The sequence below is a fragment of the Sminthopsis crassicaudata genome, chromosome 1, assembly GCF_048593235.1.
Source record: "Sminthopsis crassicaudata isolate SCR6 chromosome 1, ASM4859323v1, whole genome shotgun sequence".
Taxonomy (NCBI): domain Eukaryota; kingdom Metazoa; phylum Chordata; class Mammalia; order Dasyuromorphia; family Dasyuridae; genus Sminthopsis; species Sminthopsis crassicaudata.
In genome coordinates, this window is record NC_133617.1 from 430,604,270 (window position 1) to 430,619,271 (window position 15,002).

Genomic DNA, 15,002 nt, shown 5'->3' on the forward strand with positions numbered 1-15,002 from the left:
AGAAAGAAAGAAAAGAAAGAAAGAAAGAAAGAGGAAGAGAGAGAGAGAAGGAAGGAAGGAAGGAAGGAAGGAAGGAAGGAAGGAAGGAAGGAAGGAAGGAAGGAAGGAAGGAAGGAAGGAAGGAAGGAAGGAAGGAAGGAAGGAAGGAAGGAAGGAAGGAAGGAAGGAAGGAAGGAAGAGAGGGAGGGAGGGAGGGAGGGAGGAGGAGGAGGAGCACTTCAAATAGGAAAATTTGGAAGACAAACACTAGCTTTTCAATAGGATATATGGGAAAGGTGAAGTAGAGAAGAGAGGGAAATAATAAGGAACTGAATGTGGTTTCATAGCCAAAGTTCATATATAGAACTGGAAGGAACATTAAATGCTGTCTAGTTAAATCTACTCATTTACAAATTAGGAAACAAAGGCACAGAGAGATTATATTATTTGAAGTGGCAGAAGCAAGACTTGAACCAGGTTCTTAGAATCCAGATGTGACATTCTTCCCATAGTATCACACTGCCTCCCCATGGAAGGGAAAAATATCAAAGAAGGAGAATCAGGTTGAGACACTGATAGATGGCAGGGGATAAGTGGTAGAGGGCAATTTTCAAGAATGACACCAATATTAGGAAATTGAGTTCATGACATCCATCGAACACATTTGTTGTTTCATCGACCTCACTTTCAGAGATCTTTTCTCAGGCTCTCTTCTCCTCCTCTAGGCGGCTGTTTGCACTCCTCACAGCTGAATTTCTATGTATGCCCACCTGCAGCTATTTAGGAAACCCATGACAGTTTACCAAGTGTTTCTCTGCAGCTTGAGGATTGGCCATCCATTACCTCCCTTTGCACTGCTTATTCGTAATTATATTGAAAAATGCTACCAACATGTCCTGGAATGATTTGTTCTTAATAAACTGCTGGAGCTGCTTAGAGCCCATGATTCTGGTGTTAAATAGGTATTTATGGTTTTTCCACTTCTTTTCTCTGATCCTTTCCCTAATCGCCAGCATTAGCCTTTTAAGACAGTAAATTTTAGGCAGAGCCTTTTCTCCTGACAATCCCTGAAACTAGACTTCTGGAAGACTTTGCTTCTTTCAGATTTTGAAAAATGATCATAACTTGTTTGGCTAGTCCTCTCAGGCTCTTAGGACATAGACCATTTGAACCTGTTAAGTTAATCTTCCAAGACATTCCAGCCTTATGATAGTTTTATAAAGTCTCTGTCTCTGCCTCTTTCTATCTCTGTCACTCTCTCTTTCTCTGGCTCTCTGTCTCTGACTTTCTCTGACTTTCTCTCTCTCTTTTTTTTCTTGGCATATATGATTTACTTAATAAATACTTGCTGATAAATTGAGTGTCATTGTTTTGAGAAGGAATGAGCCAGATATGTTCTGATAGTGCTTTCTTATAATACCTGCTCCTAGAGGAGGGAGAGTCAGGCCAGAGTTTGGAGGGTCTAAATTATGGTAGGGTTAAGCCAGACAGGTATCTAAACTAAGTCCTGCACAAATATAGTTAATGAACCCCCCAAAACAAAAGGTTACCAGACTATCTAAGAGAGGCTCAACCATCTCAGGTCAGAAATACAGAGCAAGTTAAAGCTTCCATATCAATAAGCATTGGGATCTAGCTGGATGTAGTTGCCCCACATCTAGCCCCAAATGAGATAGAGAGACCCAGTCTAAGAAAGAAAGAAAGAGAGAAAGAAAAAGAGAAAGAAAGAGTGAGAAAGAGAGAAAGAGAAAGAAAGAAAAGAAAAGAAAGGAAGGAAGGAAAGGAAAGAAAAAAGAAAGAAAAGAATTAATAGGTGAATGAAAACAGTATCAATAAATGTCTTTCAAAATTAGAATTGACAGTACTAGCAGCATTATATCCAAAATGTCCCATTGGTGGTAGAATGGACATTCCACCTACTTTTCAGTGGAGAGGATCAGGGCATTTACAACCCTTCAAATGTGATACTGCCCTCTCCATCCCCAAAATACAGGATGAAGTGAAGAGAACGTAAGTGTTCAACATCTCCTGATTCCAAAAAGGATAAGAATTAAGGGGTCTTCTGGCCAAGAACTGAGCCTGAATCTGTTTAGCACAGAAAGATGAGACAGCACCTTCTTCTGCTTTACAATGGGTCAAGTTGGGTCAGGTTGTCTGAACTTCAAAGACTTCTAAGACATCATGACAGGCAAATGAGAAGGTAGGAGCATGAAGAGACAGTACTTGAACACATTGCAACTATTCAGGCCTGTAAACAGAACTCAGAAATTCAATTAGTTTATTATTTCTTTTTAACAAAGGCAGCTAATTTGCAAGGCTATCCTACAGAGCAAGGCCATGAGGAATCCAGTCATTAGTTTCAGTTGAGAGGAAGGTCTCTCCTCTGCGGAATACTAGCATCCCCAGTACTATAGTATTGCAGGAAGCAGGGAGTCATTGGGATGGGACCTCACATCTCCCACTGCAACCATCTTTCTTCTGAGCCAAGGGAGCTTGTAATACCTGGCTATCTCTACAGGCCATTGTCTATTTATTCTTTCTCCTGGGGGTAGCTTTACCCACAGCCCAGTTATATACATTAAGCTCCTATATGCTTTGGCTGCCTGCTGCAAAAGAAAAGAAAGAATAGAGGGGAAAAGGAAGGAAGGAAGGAAGGAAGGAAGGAAGGAAGGAAGGAAGGAAGGAAGGAAGGAAGGAAGGAAGGAAGGAAGGAAGGAAGGAAGGAAGGAAGGAAGGAAGGAAGGAAGGAAGGAAGGAAGGAAGGGAGAGAAGAAATGACAGAGGGAATTACAGAGGGAGAAAGGAAGGAATGAAGGAAAAATCATTGGGAAAATGACTTCATTTGGTGATATCTTCTCCTAAAATTGTTATATAAATTTAACATCTTAAAAGCAAGCTTCTCTGCAAAATGATAAAGGTTTGTGGCTCAGTAGGCAAGGAAGAGAGTTAAAAAATGAAGCCAGGAGGCCCACACTCTATTATGATCTCATAAAATGCCAACCATGTGCAATGTTAAAAATCATCTCGAACAGCAAAGGAGAAATACAGGGCAGTATCAGGGGTACCTTTTCTGAAAGTGAATCAAGGGTCAGCTTGTTTTTCTTTATCCTCAAAACAAAAAATTCTATATAGATGTCATTTGATCTGGGCTCAAATTTCAGACAATAGATTTTGGGAAAAAGGGAAGAATTCACCCTTCAGCAAGTTTGGGAGAGCTTCTTGTTGGTCTTACTCTCTAATATATTGACCAAAACTTTGAGGACAAGTATAAATAACACACATACATACATACACACATATACAACACACACACACACACACACACACACACACACACACACACACCCCTATTTACTGTTTGGATTACATAAGCATAGTGCTACTTATTTCTCACTGTGTAACATTTGCATGCTGGCATGTCAGACCAAGCAAATTTCTTCTCAGAGTTAGAACCAATCCCCAGCTTTCCTGTACACACAGGTCCCTGCATCCTGGCAGCCTGTCCATTTCCCATATCCAATATTACCTAGGTATGACACTTTGCTTTTCAAAGATGGTAATCACAACCCTTGTGACATCATTTACCTCGGCACAAATCCCGGCTTTCAAAGAAATGTACCTCAAAATGTGTTGATATATTAGATTTTCTTGAAACATTTGCATGTATTTATAAGCTATACTGTTTGAGGATTATTATTTAGGATTCATGAGCATCTGGAACTTAAATGACTTAGTGAAAATTTGAAAGGAGCAGGAAATAGTTTCCTATTCTACTGAAGCTTATTCTCTGTGTCTCTGTGGCTGTCTCTATCTATCCCCATCTCTCTATCTATCTGTCTGTCTCTCACTGTCTCTGTCTGTCTCTGCCTCAGTCTTTGTCTCTCTATCTCTGTCTTTCTCTCTGTCTCCCTCTCTCTCTCTCCTTTTCTCCTTCCCTCCCTCTGTCTCTGTCTTTATCTCTGTCTATCTCTTTCTCTCTCTCTCTGTGTTTCTGTCTCCCTCTCTCTCTCTCTCCTTCTCTTCTTCCCTCCCTCTCTGTCTCTGTCTATCTCTTTCTTTCTCTCTTTCTCTCTATTTCTCTCTGTGTCTCTTTTTTTCTTATTGCATTTCAATACTTCTGGCTATAATTGGTACAAGGAGCTTCATTAGGATATCAGAGCTATCTTTCTACGCAAGGATAAAATATGCCATCACAGAAGATGGAGCACTAAGCAGGTTGCCAATTAACACTTTATTGGTTATAGAGTCCCCAATAATTTTATCATTCATCTTTGCCAACCTCTCAACTGGATCTGGCAACTACATGGTGTAGTAGATAAAATGTCAAGTCTGGAATCAATTCAAATTGATTGTCAGACATTTAATAGCTGTGTGACCCTAGGCAAGTCACTTAAGCCTGTTTGTCTCAGTTTCCTTATCTATAAAATGAGCCAGAGAAAGAAATGGCAAACCACTCTAATATCTTTGCTGAGAAAAGCCCAAATGGGGTCACAAAAAGTTGAACACAACTAAAATGATTGAGCAACTACTTAATCTAGGCAGAACTAGAAGCTACATGCCAGAACCCCAATAACTGAAGTCCTCCAAACACAGCAGCCCCATCTCTGATCTGAAGACTGTACTCAAGGGGTACAGTCATCTATGACCTGGCTCAGCTATCTTCCAAAGATAACTTGAGAAGATCTCAGGAAAGAAAAGACTTCCAAGGACTGAGGTTTGGTCTGACCAGAGTATAAACACTTCCAGGTGCAGAATTAATAAACAACAAACCCTTTGAGGCAGCTTCTTTGGGAAGAAGAACTTTCACGTACACATATACTTTGCATATACACACCCCTGGGATAAATATGGGCCCTTCTAGCTTTCAGTGCTTGGTTTTGTGACCTTACTTCCTTTTTATAGATGGAGGAGGAAAAAAACAACAAAAACAAGACATAGAAAGTTTATAACCAATAATTAGTAAGGTGCAAAGCAAATAGATCACATTTCTGGTCCAGAGAAAAATTAGAAAGAACAAATAAACACAAATAACTCAGGGGAAATGAATTCAAGAACATAAGTACACTGGATTCCAAACTAGTTTCAATTGTTCAGTAATGAAGAGAATCAATTACACCCAGAGAGAAAACTATGGGAAATGAGTGTGGACCACAACATAGCATTTCTACTCTTCCTGTTATTGTTTGCCTGCATTTTTGTTTTACTTCTCAGGTCTTTTTCTTTCTTTCTAGATCCGATTTTTCTTGTGCAGCAAGATAACTGTATAAATATGTATACATATGTATTTAACATATACTTTAACATATTTAGCATGTATTAGATTACCTACCATCTAGGGGAGAGGATAGGGCGAAGGAGGGGAAAAGTTGGACAGAAGGTTTTGCAAGGGTCATTGTTGAAAAACTACCCATGCATATGTTTTGTAAATAAAAAAATTATTGTAAAAAAATAAAGATATATAATACTTACATTAAAAAAAATACATTGGATTCAAAGAGTATATATATATATTAATATATATTATTAATATATTTATATATTTATATATATATATATATATATATCCCATTGGAATCCTGAAAAGATTCTGGTATGGTAGATAGTGTGGAATCCAATTGGTACTGAGATAAAAGGTGTGATCTCATAGGAATTTTTTTCCCATAAAGGGGTTAAGAATTTGTCTCTTTCAATTGACTCTAATTTATAAGAAATCAAGCCAATCTCCAATTTGATAAATGGTCAAAAGATATGAACAGACAGTTCTCAGATGAAGAAATTGAAACTATTTCTAGCCATATGAAAAGTTGCTCCAAGTCATTATTAATCAGAGAAATGCAAATTAAGACAACTCTGAGATACCACTACACACCTGTCAGATTGGCTAGAATGACAGGGAAAGGTAATGCAGAATGTAGGAGGGGATGTGGGAAAACAGGGACACTGATACATTGTTGGTGGAATTGCGAATATATCCAACCATTCTGGAGAGCAATTTGGAATTATGCTCAAAAAGTTATCAAACTGTGCATACCCTTTGACCTAGCAGTGTTGCTACTGGGTTCATATCCCAAAGAGATCTTAAAGAAGGGAAAGGGACCTGTATGTGCAAGAATGTTTGTGGCAGCCCTCTTCGTGGTGGTCAGAAACTGGAAACTGAGTGGATGCCCATCAAGTGGAGAATGGCTGAATAAATTGTGGTACATGAATATTATGTAATATTATTGTTCTGTAAGAACCTACAGGATGATTTCAGAAAGACCTGGAGAGACTTACATGAACTGATGCTGAGTGAAATGAGCAGGACCAGGAAATCGTTGTATACTTCAACAACAATATATATGATGATCAATTCTGATGGCTGTGGCCATTTTCAACAATGAGATGAACCAAATCAGTTCCAATAGAGCAGTAATGAACTGAACCAGCTACACGCAGCAAAAGAACTCTAGGAGATGATTATGAACCACTACATAGAATTCCCAATCCCTCTATTTTTGTCCACCTTCATTTTGAATTTCCTTCACAGGTTAATTGTACACTATTTCAAAGTCCTATTTTTTTTGTACAGCAAAATAAATGTTTGGACATGTATACATAATTGTATTTAACATATACTTTAACACATATAACATGTATTGGTCAACCTGCCATCTGGGTGGGGGAAGGAGGGGAAAAATTAGAACAAAAGGTTTAGCAATTATCAATGGTGTAAAATTACCCATGCATATATCTTATAAATAAAAAGTATTAAAATAAAAATAATAAAAAAAAGATTTTGTCTCTTTCCTTGGAGAAGTAGTGGACTACAGGTTCAGAAAATTGTATATATTATTTTAATTATTGTTAATGTTTACATTGATTGATATAATAATAATAATTAATAATAATAAAATATTAATTGTTCATATTGCTGCTTGGTTAATTGTGCTTAAGCTTTTTCTTCATTGCAAGGAACTGGCTAGAGGTGTCAGAGCAGAGTGGTGTCTCTAGAAATGACTATGATGTAAAAGTAAAGAGCATTGATAAAATGCTAACTGAAAGTATTAAATATATTTTAAATAACACAATATAATATATAATGGGAAATGGGAAAAGGGACAGAGAAGAAGGAAGAAAAGAGGAAGGAAAAATGGAAAAAGAAAACCAAAGGGGAAAAAGGAGGAGGAAGGGGACAAATTAACTAGGTTATAAACCATCATAAATCAGAATTTTTTCCATGGCCTTGTGTAATAAACAGGTTCCTTTTGTGAACCTCTAGGTGTTTTTCCACATTCAAAACCTCTCAAATCAAGCCTTTGTTCTGCATAGCTGAAAGCATGTTTATAACCTGAACCTTTGCTGTATGTCTCTGTGAGAGTCAATGGAAGGGAGGGGTCCTGTGCATCTTGTACATATAATAGTTAACTCATTAACAAAACAGTATTCAGAACTTTGCTCTTTTTTTCTTATTGCTTTTTTTTAAGATGATTGACATCTAACCCTCCCTATGGAGGTGGAGGGAGGATTCGTCAGGTATTGCCTTTTTGAAAATGTGAAGTCATTCTCTCTATTAAACAAACCCAAATCTCATTTGATACAAAACTTCAGAGCCCTAGAAGTTGGAAGGGATTCCAAGCTTGGCAAAACCTGCTCTCCACCCTTAGGCGAGGCTATTCTTGGAATCCAAAGCACCGTGAATGCTCCTGGGAGATGAGTCACACAAGGGATGAAGGCCTGTGATGGATTTCTCAGCCGCAGTAGCTATTCATCAGGGCTAGATCTATAACACAGATCACAAAAGGGGCGAAAATATCCAGAATTGATGTGCCTTAAAATGACACTGCTCCTGTACCTTTCTTTTGGTTTTACCACCAAATTTGCCTTTATTCACTTCCACTACCACCTTAAAGAAATCAGATGTTTTCATTCCAAATCACCCTGTGAACTTTACATCAGTTTGGATGGGATCTATTATAAGGCTATTCCATGACAAGATGCTTTGAATGACTGAAACTATGGTGACAGAGTGCCTGGCATGTAGTAGATCCTTAATAAATGTTGGGTAACTGACTAGCTATCTTAAAAGGAGATCTGTCTTAAAATAGGAAAGTCATTACTTTGAGAGTTACAAAATCTTCAGCTATGCTAATGACTAACTGTGATTTGGGTAAGTCCCATATTTTGTTTTCCTCCATTTTCCACATGAAGCAAGGGGAATCATTGATTAAGTGACTGCTATATGTCAGACACATAAAGTGCTAAGCCCTTTATAAATATTCTTATTTGATCCTCAGAACAATCCTAGGAGGTAGGTATCTCCATTTTTACAGATGAAAAAACTGATGCAGAAAAAGGTGAAGTGACTCAGAGTCTCATAGCTAGTATCTGAGGTTGAACTCTGGACTCCAGGCCTGGAACTATCCACTATGTAAAATGGAAAGGGTTTATTTTAAATAATCTCTAAGTTTCCTCCAACTCTCATATCCTGTGAAATATCTATTCTTTCTTCAATGTCTCATTATCTTTTACCTCTTTTCCTAGAAACAAAAATGTGAAAAGGTTACCCACAATTGTATCTCTAGTCTCTTCATTGCAAAGGATAATAAGGATTAGGTAGAGCTTGGGTCCAGCCAAAATGGCTCTATTGTTTTTCCTTATGCATGATACTCTCCATCTCTCCAGAGTCCGCAATACTTTCCATATGTGGTCCTCTGTGCCTATAATGGACTCCATCCCTCATTACAGGCACTTAGAATATTTAGTTTCTTTTACATCTCAGTTTATATTCTGCATAAGTATTTTTCTGATCTCCTTAGATACTAGTGATTCCTCCAATTAAAAATTTAGACTTATATATATATATACACGATGTAGATATAAATATAAATATGCATATATACAAGGCAGGCTGCAATACTTTCCAAAAGGAGTCCTAAAGAAAAGGTATGACAAAAAGAAAAAATTGGCTGATAATGTGAGAAGGGGGAGGAATGACAGGCAGACAAAGTATACTTAATTGGTATGCCAAAGGATAATTGGGAAATTGAGGAAGACCACCTGCATGCTGCCTGGGTCCATTGTCCTGAACTTATAGAAAGACATAGTGAAGAAGAATGCAGGATAAGCGGACATGATTGAGCTATTATCTGCCTTGCTGAGATAATTTGAGTGTTAAATATATCTTTTGTTTATAATAAATATATACATATATATATATATCTTATTTCAGTACTTAGTACTTCAGTACTATATCTGACATATAGTGTTTAATAAATGTTTGATTGACTTAACTGCTGGATTATTAAAACAATTAAATCAAATGGTCTGTGGATGAGATATACCAGCACCTATCTTTTGACCCATCTCATGCGCTCTCAGATGCCCAGTGAATTTCATTTGTTTGCCTGGTAAAGTGTTTCATCCATCTCACTTCACTACCATCTTGAAGCTCCATTTTCTATAGAAGCTCTCAGAGAAGTGATTCTGAGTGAACACAAGTTGAATTTAAAACTATCTTCAGTCAAACTGTCCTTCATTTATGAAAATATCAGTAACTAAGAAATGATGGAGCACTCTGGATTAATTATCTAAATTCCTTCACTTAACTTTATAATCTGATTATGTTTCATGAAAACTAGATATGTTGTCAAATAAGGTTCCCAAGTGGAGGACTACCAATGGTGGGGGAGATCCAATTGAAAACAAAATCCTTCCCTTGAAAGAGAATTCCCTCAATGATGACAATTGCATCTAGAGAAAGAATTATGGTGACTGAATATGGATTGAAGCATAGTATTTTCACCTTTTTTGTTTGTTTTCTTTCTCATATATTTCCCCTTTTGGTCTGATTTTTCTTGCACAACATGACATATATGGAAATATGTTTAAAAGCACAGCACATATTTAACCTCTATCAGATTGCTTACTATCTTGGGAAGGGAAGATAAAGGATGAAGGGAAAACATTTAGAACACAAAGTTTTACAAAAATGAATATAGTTGGATGGCAGCCAGATTTGGGGGGAGAGAGATTTCAGTTTTCTCATCCATAACAATAATCTTTTTGATCTCTTCCAGTTCTAAAACCTAAGTGGAATATGACAATTCTATGCTTTCTTCTTTCTACATACTATTTTGCATTCTTTGTCTCATTTCTTTCCTCTTGCCTTACTTACACTAAGATCTGTTATAGATCTTACTTTAAAGAGACTAAGATCTCCCATTTCATCCAGGGCCATCTCCAATCATTCTGATCTATATCTGGCCAATGGACCCAGATGTCTCAGAAGGAGAAAATAAGACTGTTGACCTTGCACAACTCTCCCTCACTTAAATCCAATTCACTTGCATGCCATGATATCACTTTCATAATGCCTGGGTCCTCTTTGAAAATGAAGAACAAATAACACTGAACTATTTCACTTGGCAATCTCATTAGTTCCCATGGACTTAATTATGGTTCTTATGGTTATAATACTTATGGTTCTTAAATCTTCTTGTTCTTACCTCCAATCTCACATCTCCAACTATTGGCTATCTCAAATTGGATGTCAAGTAGAAATATTAAAATAAATATATCTAAAACTGAATTAATTAACCTTTCTCCAAAAAAACCTCAATATGTCAAAAAATGAAATTCATCATCTTTTGCCCTCCCAAAAAATCATCCTCCCTATAGTCTTTAAGAGCAAAACCATTCTCCTAGTCCTGTCATCTCACAATCAAAGTATTATCCTTGACTATTTACTCTCTCTCATCCCCTATAACTAATCTGTTGCCAAGGTCAATCAATTTTACCTTTGTTAACATCTCTAGAATATTCTTCCTTCTTTCCTCTAAAATTACTGCCACACTCAAACCAACCCTCATCACCTCACTCCAGGACTATTGCAATAGCCTGATGGTTGGACTTTCTGACACAAGTCTCTTCCTACTCCTGTCCACTCTTCAGTGAGCTGTCAAAGTAATATTCCTCAAGTACAGATCTGACTTGGGAGACAGATCCTATTCAATAAATTTCAGTGACTTCAAGATCAAATCTTTGAAATCTATTAGCCTATCACCTTTCACGTTTTCTTATATCCTTACATCCCTTAACCTACTTTACAATCCAAACAAAATGACTTCCTTGCTTTTTGTTAAAGAAGACATTCCATCTCCAGACTCTGAGGATTTTCACTAGCTGTTGTTACCTATGCTGGTACAATAGTTAGAGTGCTGGAGCAAGCTGACCTAGGTTCAAACCTTGCCTCAGATACTTATTAACGGTGAAACACTGGACAAGTCACAAACCTCTCAATTTCCTCAACTATAAAATGGGGATAGTACCCACCTTTCTGAGTTGTTGTGAGAATCAAATTAGACAGGCACAGTGCCTAGTACATAGTAGGTACAGAATAAATGCATATTTCCATCCCTCTCCTCTTCATCTCCTCCTCATGACTTTCTTGGTTTCTTCAAGTCTCAGTTAAAATCTCCCTTTTATAGAAAGCCTTTCCTGATTCCCCTTAATTTTAGTGCCTTCTCTTGTATATGGCTTATCTAAACCTGGTGTTTTGCATATTGTCTCCTATTAGACTAAGGCTGTATTTTGCTTTTCTTTGTATTCCCAGTGCATAATACAGTTCTTTGTATATAGTAGGTGCTTAATAAATGTTTATTGGCATACTAATTATGAAACTCAAAAAATAATGATCATTTTCCAAATCCCTCATGAATGTTGTAAATAAAGAACATTACTAATAATGTTGTCACTATCATTTCCCAAAGATATAACCTTCACCCATAGTCCTAAATATCTCTCTGACTAGGATAAAGAAATAAACTTTGAGGGGTGAGCCAGATTATTCATGGAGAGGCAAAGGTGAGGATGTTAGCACTGGCACCAGTAAATAGAGATAGCTCTGAGAGTTTTCTACCCATTATTCTAAAAATATATCTTTTTTAAAAAGCACTGGAAAACTACCAAATTCTTTTCCTTTTTGGGAAAAGAGGCAATGATTATTAGGATTAAAACCTAATAATGAATTTAGCTGAGCTGATCGTTTCAGTCCTGAATGAGGTCTCTACATGGAGGTCTCAAGAAGAAACCATTATAAAGCTCACATTTGCCAAGTGCTCAGAGATTTACAAAATACTTTCTCCACCATAGCCTTGTGAAGTAAATAGAATAAGAATTATTATTCCCTTTTATATAGATGAGGAAACTGAATTTCAGGGAGATTATGTCATTTGTTGAGGGTTATACACTCAGTAAGTACTAGAGCCAAAATTCAAACTAGCTCTTGCCTTCTTGGCCCTAAGCTTGGCATTCGACCATAAAGCTTGCCTCTATAAGAATTCTTTATTTAGTTCAGCAAGAGTTCCCACTACATTCCTAAAATACCTAGTTATCAAAGGACATTAGGTTGTGTTTGTTTATTTTAATTACAGCCATCATAGGGAAAAGGAAGCCTTCCAACTTTAACATTTGCAAGAATCAGAGTAGACATTAAACAAAAGAATGCTGGATTGGGGTTTTTGTTTAAATGTTCAAGATGTCATGAAATGAACATTGGATCTGGCACCCAAGCATCCAGGTCCAAATCTTTATTCTATTACTTATTCACTGTGTGATCTGGGATGTCCCCTTTTGTCTTTTTGCAGCCTCAGTTTATTCATCTATAGAATGGAGACACTCGCACTACCTACTGCACAAGGTTGCTATGATACATAGAGATTGCTTCATCTAGAAGGTTTAAAGCAAATGCCAGTTACTACTATGAATTCACTCACCAATCTGTTTGCCATCTGAAGAAGGAACCTGGCATAGGAGATAGGACAATATCAAGTTAAGAAATCCTAAATTAAAATCCTGCAGTTTCACATGCAATCATCTTTTTAAAAATTATACTATTATGACAATCCTTGGATCTGGGGTAAATTCAGCTGCATTAAGAGAAAGAGGAATTCAGGGGCTGTAACGTAGATCTGGAAGCAATGATCCAACCAATATATGCAAGCATGCTGGGAGAGGAGAATTATGTCCCTCCTTCCTTGAATTCTGCAGATCCATTCCCCCAGACTTGTCCTCCCCCAACCACTGTTGAAATAACAGCAGGTAAAGGACCTCGACTCTCAGTGACTCAACAGTTCCAGTGATATCTGGACCACTAACAAGAAAAAGTGATCTTCCCTCCTCATTCCCACTCCAAATGTCAGCACAACCACTTTTTCTTTAATCTAAATCATAGTCAGAAAAGATCCAAATAACATTAGGATTTGGATGAGCAATGGGGCAGCTAGATAGTATAATGGATAGTGTGTCAGGCCTAGGGTCAGGAAAACCTATTTTTCTGAATTCAATTCTGGCCTTAGTTACTTACTAGTTATGTGATCCTAGGCAAGTCACTTAACTCTGATTTGCTTTCCTCATCTGCAAAATGACTTGAAAAAGGAAATGGCAAATCTCTCCAGTATTTTTGCAAGAAAACCACAAATAGGGTCATGAAGAGTCAGATATGACCAAAAAATGTATAAGTGGTAATAAATTGTGAGCAAATACAAAGTAATGTAAAGTATTAAATGAGTTCAATTCACCATGGACTGAAATATTAAGGGAAGACTTCAAAGACAAAGTGATATTTGAGGATCTGGATGTAAAATTAACACAGGATCTGGTTTCATAGCCTGCCTCTGACTGTATACATTCCTTATTACCTTGGACAAATCATTGATCCTAATTCGACTTCAACTTCTATAAAATAAAAAGGTTTGTTACCCTGAATTCTCTTCCAGTTCTGGTTCCATGAGCCCATGATCTATTTATTACATTTCTGAGCTGAAGAAACAAAGTTGAGAGGCAAATGACTAATGCAAGGTGACATAATTAATAAACCCCTGAGTCAAGATTAGAACTAATTTTTTTCTTCCAAATTAAGGCTGATGTTCTTGGTACTATACATACCACACTGTCTTTTCATGAGACATCAGAAAGGCAGCTTGGTGGTACAGAACATATAGCATTAGCCCAGAGCCAAGAGGACCTGAGTTCAAATATGATTTCAGATACTTACTAGCTGAAACTTTAGGCAAGTCACTTAAGTCTAATTACTAAAAATAAGTAAATTGTTCTCCTTTACAAAGAATGCCTGATAGATGTCACAGGTGAGCCTTTGAAATAGCCAGTCATCCTGGAGGTAGAGTCAAGATGGCAAGAGTAAAGGCAGGCACTTGACCAACTTCTCCCCCAAACAGGTCCAAACTCCCTTAAATAATGAGGTTAAACAAATTTTAGAGCATCAGAACATTCAAAAAGATGAAGTAAAACATTCTCCAGATGAAGACAACTTAGAAGCTCAGCAAAATATGTCTGTAATGCCAGGATGAGAGCACTGGCACACAGCAATAGTATTGGTGGCTTCCAGACCTCTCAGCGCAGAGACATCACAGAGAACCTGGAAGATCAGCAGAAAATGTCTGTGGAATCAGAGGGGGGATTCCAAGACGCAGTCCTAGCATAGGTCCAGCCCAGGCCCCAAATCCAATCCAGGCCCTAGTGTCAGTAAGACAGGACCTCTGAATCAGCAGCAATGCTGGAGGCTTCTGGATCTCTCAGCCCAAGGACACTAGGGAGTACTTAGAAGGTCAGTGGAGAGGGTCTGTTGCAACAGTTTGTTGTGCAGTTCCAGTGCAGCCCTAGTCAGCAGAGTCCCAGCCTTGGCCAGCACACTATATCTTACAGCTACGGTGGGGTAAGGACACATCCAACAGCTCCATAGCAGAAAAGATGCTTGTGGTCAAATTCCTAGAAGGATTTCTGAAAAGAGCTATGCAAAACTCCTGAAGTTTGGGATACTGCACTTTCCATCCTGGAAACAGAACCCTGCTCTAACAAGCAGCTTAAAATCAAATAATAAACTAGGAAAATGAGCAGAAAACAAAACAAAACAAAAAAGTTTCTGACCATTGAAAGCTATTACACTGATAAGCAGGATCAAAATACACACTCAGAAAATGATAACAAAGTCAAAGCTCCTATATCCAAAGTCTCCAAGAAAAATAAGA

At 37.5% G+C, this 15,002-nt stretch overlaps 1 protein-coding gene across 3 annotated transcripts in view; it reads right to left on the minus strand.

The window, feature by feature from the left end:
- The window catches only part of GRIN2A (glutamate ionotropic receptor NMDA type subunit 2A), a 500,193-nt gene that overhangs the window by 356,386 nt on the left and 128,805 nt on the right, over nt 1–15,002 (minus strand). The gene's annotated exons all lie outside the window — the stretch shown is intronic.